The sequence below is a fragment of the Procambarus clarkii genome, chromosome 29, assembly GCF_040958095.1.
Source record: "Procambarus clarkii isolate CNS0578487 chromosome 29, FALCON_Pclarkii_2.0, whole genome shotgun sequence".
Classification (NCBI taxonomy): Eukaryota; Metazoa; Arthropoda; class Malacostraca; order Decapoda; family Cambaridae; genus Procambarus; species Procambarus clarkii.
This window is the reverse complement of record NC_091178.1, coordinates 21,839,131-21,855,338: the sequence shown is the minus strand read 5'-3', so window position 1 is coordinate 21,855,338 and position 16,208 is coordinate 21,839,131.

Genomic DNA, 16,208 nt, shown 5'->3' with positions numbered 1-16,208 from the left:
AGGTCAATTTTTTTTTATTGGAGTTAAAATTAACGTAGATATATGACCGAACCTAACCAACCCTACCTAACCTAACCTAACCTATCTTTATAGGTTAGGTTTGGTTAGGTAGCCGAAAAAGTTAGGTTAGGTTAGGTTAGGTTGGTTAGGTAGTCGAAAAACAATTAAATCATGAAAACTTGGCTAAATATTTGTCAGAGTTTTTACCATAGGATTCTATTTATTTTTAAATTTTATTATTTTCCGCTTCCCTCACTCCCTTCCTTTCTCTCTCTCGCTTTATTTCTTTTTTCTTCCCCTCGAGGAGAACCGGGTCTTGGTTTAAATTTCCAGACGCGAAAGCCTTCCAGGTCATATAATCATGAATGGGAGCTCACGAAATTGCCTCTGATGACTGTCTCCGATTAATGACTCTGATGACTGACTCTGATGACTGACTCTGATGACTGACTCTGATGACTGACTTTGATGACTGACTCAAATGACTGCCTCTGATGACCGGCTCCGATGAGTGACTCTGATGGTTATCAAGTATATTCCCTATTTTGTGCATGTGCTCTCAGAACTCCTCAACCGTTGTATCTGGCGGTTTATATATTAAAATAATAAATAGGTTTAGTTTCTCTACCTTAATTCAAAGTACCTCTACCACCTCATTAGTTGAGTTTAGTAGTTCTGTGCATAAAAGGTCTGATGACTGACTCTGATGACTGCTCCTGATGACTGACTCTGAATACCACGTCTGATGACTGACTATGATGGTCGCCTTTAATGACTTCCTCTGATGACTGATAATGATGGCTGACTCTGATGACAGCCTCTGATGACTGACTCTGATGACTGACTGATGACTGACTCTGATGACTGATTCTGATGACTGCCTCTGATGACTGACTTTGATGACAGCCTCTGATGACTGACTCTGATGACAGCCTCTGATGACTGACTCTGATGACTGAATCTGATGACTGCCTTTTATGGCTGACTCTGATGACTGACTCTAATGACTAACTCTGATGACTGACGCTGATGACTGCCTCTTATGGCTGATTCTGATGACTGACTCTGATGACTGACTCTGATGACTGACTCTGATGACTGACTCTGATGACCGCCTCTAATGACTGCCTCTGATGGCTGACTCTGATTACTGCCTCTGATGACTGACTCTGATGACTGCCTCTAATGACTGCCTCTGATGGATGACTTTGATGACTGACTCTAATGACTGACTCTGATGACCGCCTCTAATGACTGCCTCCGATGACTGACTCTGATGACTGACTCTGATGACTGACTCTGATGACTGCCTTTGATGATTGACTTTGATGACTGCCTCTGATGACTGCTTCTTATGACTGACTCTGATGACTTCTCTGATGACTGACTCTGATGACTGACTCTGATGACTGACTCTGATGACTGACTCTGATGACTGACTCTGATGACTGCCTCTGATGGCTGATTCTGATGACTGACTCATATGACTGACTCTGATGACCACCTTAGATGACTGACTCTGGTGATTGACTCTAATGATTGAGTCTAATGACTGCCTCTGATGACTGACTGATGACTGACTCTGATGACTGACTCTGGTGACTGCCTCTCATGACTGAATTTGATGACAGCCTCTGATGACTGACTCTGATGACAGCCTCTCATGACTGACTCTGATGACTGACTCTGATGACTGCCTTTTATGGCTGACTCTGATGACTGACTCTAATGACTAACTCTGATGACTGACGCTTATGACTGCCTCTTATGGCTGATTCTGATGACTGACTCTGATGACTGACTCTGATGACTGACTCTGATGACCGCCTCTAATGACTGCCTCTGATGGCTGACTCTGATTACTTCCTCTGATGACTGACTCTGATGACTGCCTCTAATGACTGCCTCTGATGGATGACTTTGATGACTGACTCTGATGACTGACTCTGATGACCGCCTCTAATGACTGCGTCTGATGACTACCTCTGATGACTGCTTCTTATGACTGACTCTGATCATTTCTCTGATGACTGACTCTGATGACTGATTCTGATGACTGACTCTGATGACTGACTCTGATGACTGATTCTGATGACTGACTCATATGACTGCCTCTGATGGCTGACTCTGATGACTGACTCATATGACTGACTCTGATGACCCCCTTAGATGACTGACTCTGGTTATTGACTCTGATGATTGAGTCTAATGACTGCCTCAGATGACTGACTCTAATGACTGCGTCTGATGACTGCGTCTGATGACTGCCTCTTATGATTGTCTCTGATGACTGATTTTGCTAGCTGACTCTGATGACTGACTCTGATGACTGCCTGTGATGACCGACACTGAAGACCGCCTCTAATGAATGCCTATGAAGACTGACTCTGATTACTGACTATGATGACTTTCTCTTATGACTGACTCTGATGACTGACTCTGATGACTGCCTCATATGGCGGACTCTGATGACTGTCTCGGATGTCTGACTCTGATGACTGCTTCTGGTGACTCCCTCTTATGACTGACTCTGATGACGGCCTCTGATGACTGCCTCTTATGGCTGACCCTGATAACTGACTCTGATGACTGCTTCTAATGACTGACTCTGATGACTGACTCTGATAACCGCCTCTAATAACTGCCTCTGATGGCTGACGCTGATGACTGCTTCTAATGACTGACTCTGATGACTGACTCTGATGACTGCCTCTAATGACTGACTCTGATGACTGCCTCTGATGATTGACTCTGATGACCGCCTCTAATGACTGACTCTGATGACTGCCTCAAAGGACTGACTCTGATGACTGACTCTCATGACTGCCACTGATGACTGACTCTGATGACTGACTCTGATGACTGACTCTGATGACTGACTCTGATGATTGCCTCTGATGACTGACTCTGATGACCGCCGCTAATGACTGACTCTAATGACTGACTCTGATGACCGCCTCTAATGACTGACTCTGATGACTGCCTCTAATGACTGACTCTAATGACTGACTCTGATGACTGCCTCTAATAACTGACTCTGATGACTGACTCTGATGACAGCTTCTAATGACTGCCTCTGACGGCTGACTCTCATGACTGCCACTGATGACTGACTCTGATGACTGACTCTGATGACTGACTCTGATTACTGATTCTGATGACTGCCTCTAATGTCTGCCTCTGATGGCTGACGCTGATGACTGCTTCTAATGACTGACTCTGATGACTGACTCTGATGACTGCCTCTAATGACTGACTCTGATGACTGCCTCTGATGATTGACTCTGATGACCGCCTCTAATGACTGACTCTGATGACTGCCTCAAAGGACTGACTCTGATGACTGACTCTCATGACTGCCACTGATGACTGACTCTGATGACTGACTCTGATGACTGACTCTGATGACTGACTCTGATGATTGCCTCTGATGACTGACTCTGATGACCGCCTCTAATGACTGACTCTAATGACTGACTCTGATGACCGCCTCTAATGACTGACTCTGATGACTGCCTCTAATGACTGACTCTAATGACTGACTCTGATGACTGCCTCTAATGACTGACTCTGATGACTGACTCTGATGACAGCTTCTAATGACTGCCTCTGACGGCTGACTCTCATGACTGCCACTGATGACTGACTCTGATGACTGACTCTGATGACTGACTCTGATTACTGATTCTGATGACTGCCTCTAATGTCTGCCTCTGATGGCTGACTCTGATGATTGCCTTTGATGACTGACTCTGATGACTGACTCTGATGACTGACTCTGATGACCGCCTCTAATGACTGCCTCTGATGACTATCTCTGATGACTGACTCTGATGACTGACTCTGATGACTTCCTCTGATGACTGACTCTGATGACTGACTCTGATGACTTCCTATGATGACTGACTAACGACTGACTCAAATGACTGCCTTTGATAACCGGCTCCGATGAGTGACTCTTATTGCTGACTCTGATCACTGCCTCTGATGACTGCCTCTGATGACTGGCTTTGATGACTGACTCTAATGACTGCGTCTGATGACTGCGTCAGATGACTGCCCCTTATGATTGTCTCTGATGACTGATTTTGATAGCTGACTCTGATGACCGCCTCTAATGACTGCCTCTGATGGCTGACTCTGATGATTGCCTTTGATGACTGACTCTGAATAATGACTCTGATGACTTCCTCTGATGACTGCCTCTTATGGCCGATTCTGATGACTGACTCTGGTGACCGCCTCTAATTACTGCCTCTGATGACTGACTCTGATGACTGCCTCTGATGACTGACTCTGATGACGGCCACTAATGACTGACTCTGATGACCGCCTCTAATGACTGACTCTGATGACTGACTCTGATGACTGACTCTGATGACTGCCTCTGATTACTGACTCTGATGACCTCCTTTAATGACTGCCTTTGATGACTGACTCTGATGACTGACTGATCACTGCCTCTGATGACTGACTCTGATGACTGATCACTGCCTCTGTAGACTGACTCTGATAACTGACTCTGATGACTGCCTCTGATGACCGACTCTGTGACTGCCTCTGATGACTGACTCTGATGACGACCTCTGATGACTGACTCTGATCACTGACTATGATGACTGCCTCTTATGGCTGACTCAGATGACTGACTCTGATGGCCGCCTCTAATGACTGCCTCTGATGACTGATTCTGATGACTGCCTCTGAGGACTGACTCTGATGACAGCCTCTGATGACTGACTCTGATAAACGCCTTTAATGACTGCCTCTGATGACTGACTCTGATGACCACCTCTAATGACTGCCTCTGATGACTGACTCTGATGTTTGCCTCTGATGACTGACTCTGGTAACTGAATCTGAAGACGGCCTCTGTTTACTACCTCTGATGACTGACTCTGATGACCACCTCTAATGACGGCCTCTAATGACTGCCTCTGATGACTGATTCTGATGACTGCCTCTGATGACTGACTCTGATGACCGCCTTTAATGACTGCCTCTGATGACTGACTCTGATGACTGACTGATGACTGCCTCTGATGACTGACTCTGATGACTGACTCTGATGACTGACTCTAATGACCGCCTCTAATGACCGCCTCTAACGACTGCCTCTGATGACTGACCCTGTGACTGCTTCTGATGACTGACTCTGATGACGGCCTCTGATGACTGACTCTGATGACTGACTCTGATGACTGCCTCTTATGACTGACTCTGATGACTGACTCTGATGACTGCCTATGATGACTGACTCTGATGACAGCCTCTGATGACTGACTCTGATGACTGACTGATGACTGACTCTGATGACAGACTCTGATGACTGCCTCTGATGACTGACTCTGATGACCGCCTCTAATGACTGACTCTGATGACTGCCTCTAATGACTGACTCTAATGACTGACTCTCATGACTGCCACTGATGACTGACTCTGATGACTGACTCTCATGACTGACTCTGATGACCGCCTCTAATGACTGACTCTAATGACTGACTCTGATGACCGCCTCTAATGACTGACTCTGATGACTGCCTCTAATGACTGACTCTGATGACTGACTCTGATGACTGCCTCTAATGACTGCCTCTGATGGCTGACTCTCATGACTGCCACTGATGACTGACTCTGATGACTGACTCTGATGACTGACTCTGATGACTGACTCTGATGACTGACTCTGATGACTGACTCTGATGACTGACTCTAATGACTGACTCTGATGACTGCCTCTATTGACTGACTCTGATGACTGACTCTGATGACTGCCTCTAAAGACTGCCTCTGATGGCTGACTCTCATGACTGCCACTGATGACTGACTCTGATGACTGACTCTGATGACTGACTCTGATGACTGACTGATGACTGACTCTGATGACTGCCTCTAATGACTGCATCTGATGGCTGACTCTGATGACCGCCTCTAATGACTGCCTCTGATGACTGACTCTGATGACTGACTCTGATGACTGACTCTGATGACTTCCTCTGATGACTGACTCTGAGGACTTCCTATGATGACTGACTCTAATGACTGACTCAAATGACTGCCTCTGATGACCGGCTCCGATGAGTGACTCTTATTGCTGACTCTGATGACTGCCTCTGATGACTGACTCTAATGACTGCGTCTGATGACTGCACCTGATGACTGCCCCTTATGATTGTCTCTGATGACTAATTTTGATAGCTGACTCTGATGACTGCCTCTAATGACTGACTCTAATGACTGAATCTCATGACTGCCACTGATGACTGCCTCTAATGACTGCCTCTGATGACTGACTCTGATGATTGCCTTTGATGACTGACTCTGATTACTGACTCTGATGACTTCCTCTGATGACTGTCTCTAATGACTGATTCTGATGACTGGCTCTGTTGACTGCCTCTTATGGCCGATTCTGATGACTGACTCTGGTGACCGCCTCTAATGACCGCCTCGAATTACTGCCTCTGATGACTGACTCTGATGACTGCCTCTGATGGCTGACTCTGATGACGGCCACTAATGACTGACTCCGATGACCGCCTCTAATGACTGACTCTGATGACTGACTCTGATGACTGCCTCTGATGCCTGCCTCTGATGACTGACTCTGATGACAGACTTTGATGACTGCCTCTGATGACTGACTCTGATGACTGCCTCTGATGACTGACTCTGATGACCCCCTTTAATGACTGCCTTTGATGACTGACTCTGATGACTGACTGATCACTGCCTCTGATGACTGACTCTGATGACTGCCTCTGATGACTGACTGATGACTGCCTCTGATGACTGACTCTGATGACTGACTCTGATGACTGACTCTAATGACCGCCTCTAATGACCGCCTCTAACGACTGCCTCTGATGACTGACTCTGATGACGGCCTCTGATGACTGACTCTGATGACTGCCTCTGATGACTGCCTCTGATGACTGACTCTGATGACAGACTTTGATGACTGCCTCTGATGACTGACTCTGATGACTGCCTCTGATGACTGACTCTGATGACCCCCTTTAATGACTGCCTTTGATGACTGACTCTGATGACTGACTGATCACTGCCTCTGATGACTGACTCTGATGACTGCCTCTGATGACTGACTGATGACGACTGCCTCTGATGACTGACTCTGATGACTGACTCTGATGACTGACTCTAATGACCGCCTCTAATGACCGCCTCTAACGACTGCCTCTGATGACTGACTCTGATGACGGCCTCTGATGACTGACTCTGATGACTGACTCTGATGACTGCCTCTTATGACTGACTCTGATGACTGACTCTGATGACTGCCTATGATGACTGACTCTGATGACCGCCTCTAATGACTGACTCTAATGACTGACTCTGATGACCGCCTCTAATGACTGACTCTGATGACTGCCTCTAATGACTGACTCTGATGACTGACTCTGATGACTGCCTCTAATGACTGCCTCTGATGGCTGACTCTCATGACTGCCACTGATGACTGACTCTGATGACTGACTCTGATGACTGACTCTGATGATTGACTCTGATGACTGACTCTGATGACTGACTCTGATGACTGACTCTAATGACTGACTCTGATGACTGCCTCTAATGACTGACTCTGATGACTGACTCTGATGACTGCCTCTAATGACTGCCTCTGATGGCTGACTCTCATGACTGCCACTGATGACTGACTCTGATGACTGACTCTGATGACTGACTCTGATGACTGACTGATGATTGACTCTGATGACTGCCTCTAATGACTGCCTCTGATGGCTGACTCTGATGACCGCTTCTAATGACTGCCTCTGATGACTGACTCTGATGACTGACTCTGATGACTGACTCTGATGACTTCCTCTGATGACTGACTCTGAGGACTTCCTATGATGACTGACTCTAATGACTGACTCAAATGACTGCCTCTGATGACCGGCTCCGATGAGTGACTCTTATTGCTGACTCTGATGACTGCCTCTGATGACTGACTCTAATGACTGCGTCTGATGACTGCATCTGATGACTGCCCCTTACGATTGTCTCTGATGACTAATTTTGATAGCTGACTCTGATGACTGCCTCTAATGACTGACTCTAATGACTGACTCTCATGACTGCCACTGATGACTGCCTCTAATGACTGCCTCTGATGACTGACTCTGATGATTGCCTTTGATGACTGACTCTGATTACTGACTCTGATGACTTCCTCTGATGACTGTCTCTAATGACTGATTCTGATGACTGACTCTGTTGACTGCCTCTAATGGCCGATTCTGATGACTGACTCTGGTGACCGCCTCTAATGACCGCCTCTAATTACTGCCTCTGATGACTGACTCTGATGACTGCCTCTGATGGCTGACTCTAATGACTGCCTCTATTGACAGTCTCTAATGACTGACTCTGATGACTGACTCTATGACTGCCTCTGATGACCGCCTCTGATAACTGACTCTGATGACGGGCTCTGATGACTGACTCTGATGACTGACTCTGATGACTACCTCTTATAGCTGACTCAGATGACTGAGTCTGATAATTTCCTTTAATGACTGACTCTGATGACTGACTCTGATGACTGAATCTGATGACTGACTCTGATAACCGCCTCTAATGACTGCCTCTGATGACATACTCTGATGACTGCCTCTGATGACTGCCTTTGATGACTGACTCTGATGACTGACTCTGATGACTGCGTCTGATAATGTAGTCATAAGAGGCTACTGTAACATCACCACCACCAGTCACAACCTGCTGTAACATCTCCACCACCAGTCACAACCTGCTGTAACATTTCCACCACGTCACAACCTGCTGTAACATCTCCACCACCAGTCACAACCTGCTGTAACATCTCCACCACCTGTCACAACCTGCTGTAACATCACCACCACCAGTCACAACCTGCTGTAACATCACCACCACCAGTCACAACTTGCTGTAACATCTCCACCACCTGTCACAACCTGCTGTAACATTTCCACCACCAGTCACAACCTGCTGTAACATCTCCACCACCAGTCACAACCTGCTGTAACATCTCCACCACCAGTCATAACCTGCTGTAACATCTCCACCACTTGTCACAACCTGCTGTAACATCACCACCTGTCACAACCTGCTGTAACGTCACCACCACCAGTCATAACCTGCTCTAACATCTCCACCACCAGTCACAACCTGCTGTAACATCTCCACCACCAGTCATAACCTGCTGTAACATCTCCACCACCTGTCACAACCTGCTGTAACATCTCCACCACCTGTCACAACCTGCTGTAACCTCACCACCTGTCACAACCTGCTGTAACATCACCACCACCTGTCACAACCTGCTGTAACATCTCCACCACCTGTCACAACCTGCTGTAACATCTCCCCCACCAGTCACAACCTGCTGTAACATCTCCACCACTTGTCACAACCTGCTGTAACATCTCCACCACCAGTCACAACCTGCTGTAACATCTCCACCACCTGTCACAACCTGCTGTAACATCTCCACCACCTGTCACAACCTGCTGTAACATCACCACCACCAGTCATAACCTGCTGTAACATCTCCACCACCTGTCACAACCTGCTGTAACATCACCACCTGTCACAGCCTGCTGTAACATCACCACCTGTCACAACCTGCTGTAACATCTCCACCACCTGTCACAACCTGCTGTAACATCTCCACCTTCTGTCACAACCTGCTGTAACATCACCACCTGTCACAACCTGCTGTAACATCACCACCACCTGTCACAACCTGCTGTAACATCTCCACCACCTGTCACAACCTGCTGTAACATCTCCACCACCAGTCACAACCTGCTGTAACATCTCCACCACCTGTCACAACCTGCTGTAACATCACCACCACCAGTCATAACCTGCTCTAACATCACCACCAGTCACAACCTGCTGTAACATCTCCACCACCTGTTACAACCTGCTGTAAAATCACTACCTGTTACAACCTGCTGTAACATCACCACCTGTCACAACCTGCTGTAACATCACCACCAGTCACAACCTGCTGTATCGTCTCCACCACCAGTCACAACCTGCTGTAACATCACCACCTGTCACAACCTGCTGTAACATCACCACCACCAGTCACAACCTGCAGTAACATCTCCACCACCTGTCACAACCTGCTGTAACATCTCCACCACCTGTCACAACCTGCTGTAACATCACCACCTGTCACAACCTGCTGTAACATCACCACCACCTGTCACAACCTGCTGTAACATCTCCACCACCTGTCACAACCTGCTGTAACATCTCCCCCACCAGTCACAACCTGCTGTAACATCTCCACCACTTGTCACAACCTGCTGTAACATCTCCACCACCAGTCACAACCTGCTGTAACATCTCCACCACCTGTCACAACCTGCTGTAACATCTCCACCACCAGTCACAAGGTGCTGTAACATCACCACCTGTCACAACCTGCTGTAACATCTCCACCACCTGTCACAACCTGCTGTAACATCTCCACCACCTGTCACAACCTGCTGTAACATCACCACCACCAGTCATAACCTGCTCTAACATCTCAACCACCAGTCACAACCAGCTGTAACATCTCCACCACCTGTCACAACCTGCTGTAACATCACCACCACCAGTCACAACCTGCTCTAACATCTCCACCACCAGTCACAACCAGCTGTAACATCTCCACCACCTGTCACAACCTGCTGTAACATCACCACCTGTCACAACCTGCTGTAACATCACACACCTGTCACAACCTGCTGTAACATCACCACCTGTCACAACCTGCTGTAACATCACCACCATCAGTCACAACCTGCTGTAACATCTCCACCATCTGTCACAACCTGCTGTAACATCTCCACCACCTGTCACAACCTGCTGTAACATCTCCACCACCAGTCATAACCTGCTGTAACATCTCCACCACCTGTCACAACCTGCTGTAACATCTCCACCACCTGTCACAACCTGCTGTAACATCACCACCTGTCACAACCTGCTGTAACATCACCACCACCTGTCACAACCTGCTGTAACATCTCCACCACCTGTCACAACCTGCTGTAACATCTCCCCCACCAGTCACAACCTGCTGTAACATCTCCACCACTTGTCACAACCTGCTGTAACATCTCCACCACCAGTCACAACCTGCTGTAACATCTCCACCACCTGTCACAACCTGCTGTAACATCTCCACCACCTGTCACAACCTGCTGTAACATCACCACCACCAGTCATAACCTGCTGTAACATCTCCACCACCTGTCACAACCTGCTGTAACATCACCACCACCAGTCATAACCTGCTGTAACATCTCCACCACCTGTCACAACCTGCTGTAACATCACCACCTGTCACAACCTGCTGTAACATCACCACCTGTCACAACCTGCTGTAACATCTCCACCACCTGTCACAACCTGCTGTAACATCTCCACCACCTGTCACAACCTGCTGTAACATCACCACCTGTCACAACCTGCTGTAACATCACCACCACCTGTCACAACCTGCTGTAACATCTCCACCACCTGTCACAACCTGCTGTAACATCTCCACCACCAGTCACAACCTGCTGTAACATCTCCACCACCTGTCACAACCTGCTGTAACATCACCACCACCAGTCATAACCTGCTCTAACATCACCACCAGTCACAACCTGCTGTAACATCTCCACCACCTGTTACAACCTGCTGTAAAATCACTACCTGTTACAACCTGCTGTAACATCACCACCTGTCACAACCTGCTGTAACATCTCCACCACCAGTCACAACCTACTGTATCGTCTCCACCACCAGTCACAACCTGCTGTAACATCACCACCTGTCACAACCTGCTGTAACATCACCACCACCAGTCACAACCTGCAGTAACATCTCCACCACCTGTCACAACCTGCTGTAACATCACCACCTGTCACAACCTGCTGTAACATCACCACCACCTGTCACAACCTGCTGTAACATCTCCACCACCTGTCACAACCTGCTGTAACATCTCCCTCACCAGTCACAACCTGCTGTAACATCTCCACCACTTGTCACAACCTGCTGTAACATCTCCACCACCAGTCACAACCTGCTGTAACATCTCCACCACCTGTCACAACCTGCTGTAACATCTCCACCACCAGTCACAAGGTGCTGTAACATCACCACCTGTCACAACCTGCTGTAACATCTCCACCACCTGTCACAACCTGCTGTAACATCTCCACCACCTGTCACAACCTGCTGTAACATCTCCACCACCTGTCACAACCTGCTGTAACATCACCACCACCAGTCATAACCTGCTCTAACATCTCAACCACCAGTCACAACCAGCTGTAACATCTCCACCACCTGTCACAACCTGCTGTAACATCACCACCACCAGTCACAACCTGCTCTAACATCTCCACCACCAGTCACAACCAGCTGTAACATCTCCACCACCTGTCACAACCTGCTGTAACATCACCACCTGTCACAACCTGCTGTAACATCACACACCTATCACAACCTGCTGTAACATCACCACCTGTCACAACCTGCTGTAACATCTCCACCACCAGTCACAACCTGCTGTAACATCTCCACCACCAGTCACAACCTGCTGTAACATCTCCACCATCAGTCACAACCTGCTGTAACATCTCCACCATCTGTCACAACCTGCTGTAACATCTCCACCACCTGTCACAACCTGCTGTAACATTTCTACCACCAGTCACAACCTGCTGTAATATCACCACCTGTCACAACCTGCTCTAACATCTCCACCACCAGTCACAACCTGCTGTAACATCTCCACCACCTGTCACAACCTGCTGTAACATCACCACCTGTCACAACCTGCTGTAACATCACCACCTGTCACAACCTGCTGTAACATCTCCACCACCAGTCACAACCTGCTGTAACATCACCACCTGTCACAACCTGCTGTAACTTCACCACCACCAGTCACAACCTGCTGTAACATCTCCACCACCTGTCACAACCTGCTGTAACATCTCCACCACCTGTAACAACCTGCTGTAACATCACCACCTGTCACAACCTGCTGTAACATCACCACCATCAGTCACAACCTGCTGTAACATCTCCACCATCTGTCACAACCTGCTGTAACATCTCCACCACCTGTCACAACCTGCTGTAACATCTCCACCACCTGTCACAACCTGCTGTAACATCACCACCACCAGTCACAACCTGCTGTAACATCTCCACCACCTGTCACAACCTGCTGTAACATCTCCACCACCAGTCACAACCTGCTGTAACATCTCCACCACCTGTCACAACCTGTTGTAACATCACCACCACCAGTCACAACCTGCTGTAACATCACCACCACCTGTCACAACCTGCTGTAACATCTCCACCACCAGTCACAACCTGCTGTAACATCACCACCACCAGTCACAACCTGCTGTAACATCTCCACCACCTGTCACAACCTGCTGTAACATCACCACCACCTGTCACAACCTGCTGTAACATCTCCACCACCAGTCACAACCTGCTGTAACATCTCCACCACCTGTCACAACCTGCTGTAACATGACCACCTGTCACAACCTGCTGTAACATCTCCACAATTTGTCACAACCTGCTGTAACATCACCACCACCAGTCACAACCTGCTGTAACATCTCCACCACCAGTCACAACCTGCTGTAACATCTCCACCACCAGTCACAACCTGCTGTAACATCTCCACCACCAGTCACAACCTGCTGTAACATCTCCACCACCTGTCACAACCTGCTGTAACATCACCACCACCTGTCACAACCTGCTGTAACATCTCCACCACAAGTCACAACCTGCTGTAACATCTCCACCACCAGTCACAACCTGTTGTAACATCTCCACCACCAGTCACAACCTGTTGTAACATCTCCACCACCTGTCACAACCTGCTGTAACATCACCACCACCTGTCACAACCTGCTGTAACATCTCCACCACAAGTCACAACCTGCTGTAACATCTCCACCACCAGTCACAACCTGTTGTAACATCTCCACCACCAGTCACAACCTGCTGTAACATCTCCACCACCAGTCACAACCTGTTGTAACATCTCCACCACCAGTCACAACCTGTTGTAACATCTCCCCCACCTGTCACAACCTGCTGTAACATCTCCACCACCTGTCACAACCTGCTGTAACATCACCACCACCTGTCACAACCTGCTGTAACATCTCCACCACCAGTCCCAACCTGCTGTAACATCACCACCACCAGTCACAACCTGCTGTAACATCTCCACCACAAGTCACAACCTGCTGTAACATCTCCACCACCAGTCATAACCTGCTGTAACATCTCCACCACCAGTCACAACCTGCTGTAACATCTCCACCACCAGTCACAACCTGTTGTAACATCTCCACCACCTGTCACAACCTGTTGTAACATCTCCACCACCTGTCACAACCTGCTGTAACATAACCACCAGTCACAACCTGTTGTAGTGTTTCTTCCACACATCACGACCTGTTGTAGTGTTTCTTTCACACACCACAACCTAATGAAGTGTTCGTGCTCCTGGCAGGACCTGTTACAGTGACCCGGCTGGGTGTGACGACCTTCGTCACAGTAACCATCATCACTACTCTACCATTATCGCCATATCTATATCTATGCTAACTACACAGTCTTCGTCATTGCAGCCATCAACATCATGCACTACCATCCCTTGCACTGTAATCATCGTCACTACAAACTGTCTTCATCACTGTAATCATTTTCACCACCTGGGCACTGCCGGAGTACAGTACACCAACTCTACAACTATCATCGTCACCTTTCCTTCACCACCTTCTGTACCCTTCATCACCTTCCTTACTCCTTGCCACTTTCCCCCCCTCCTTCACCACCTTCCCTATCCCTCACTACCTTATCCATCCTCTACCACCCTACTTACCCTTCATCCTTCTTCCCTATCCATCACCACCTTTCCTGCACTTTCCCTTCATCACTGCACCACTTTTTCTACACACTCTTCATCCATAAATAAACTGTGCAAGACAAATTTACATTTATTCACGTTGAAAATGATTTGCTATATGAATGCTTGTGAGGATAAAGTCTGGTATTAATTAACGAAATTGAAAATTGGTATAAATAGCCATCTTCTCCAAGGTGGGAATGAGGATCGACCCCGACCCGCCTATGACCGCCCCAAAACAGCCACCAGTCACCCTGTAAAATTTAGTGAGACTACCGCCAAGCATGGCACCTCCACCCTCGAACAGACAAACAATCTAACAGACATTCCCTTTATAGATACAGATATTTGTCTATCATGGCATGATTAACAGTTATATTGATCACAATAACCTATCCAGTTTAGCTTCAGTTATAAATAATAAACACATTAGAATACCAACGTGTTTGCTCAAGGTTGGCATCTCAACTCTTCATATCAATATGAGTAAATTTCATATCTTATAATGAAAGAAAATGTGAAAAAAACTAAGATGAAGTAATTTACCGTGAGCGAGTAACGTCTCAGACGCTTCGATTTATTTATTTTTATATATATTTTTTCCAGCATTTGCAAAAGTTGAATTTGGGTGCACGATAAGTTATCTTGGGAGGCGGTGGTCGATGGGTCTGCTGGGAGGAACTCCTCTGTAAGTTCTCTGGGAAGAAATTACCTGATGGGGTTCTCTGGAGCGGAGTGCTGCACAGGTTCTTCAAGGGAATCCAAAATAAGTTCTCAATGGCAGGTTTTCTGGGGGTTCATTTAAGTTTGCTGAGGACAGAGCACTTGGAAGGGAAGGGAACTATAAAGGAAGAGCGCCAAGCCATCACGACTATATTGCACTGGGAAGGGGCCAGGATAAGGATTTGGGACGGGACTTGTGGAATACTAGCCAACTACTTGGACGGTCGGGGATTGAACGCCGACCTGCATGAAGCGAGACCGTCACTCTACCATCTAGCCCAAGTGGTTGGGCAGTGCCAAGCCAACGCCACTTGGAACACTCTGGGGGCTAGATCAACAGAACAGATCAACAGCCTTATTCTCTAAGATCAATAAGACCCACATTCTCTGGGTATGGGGGATGAGAGCCACTCGCGCTCAAGCACTACACATCCTGCCACCACCACCACCACCGTGCTCAACTATAGTGACGCTCAAGCACTACACATCCTGCCACCACCACCACCATCACCACCACCACCACCACCACAAC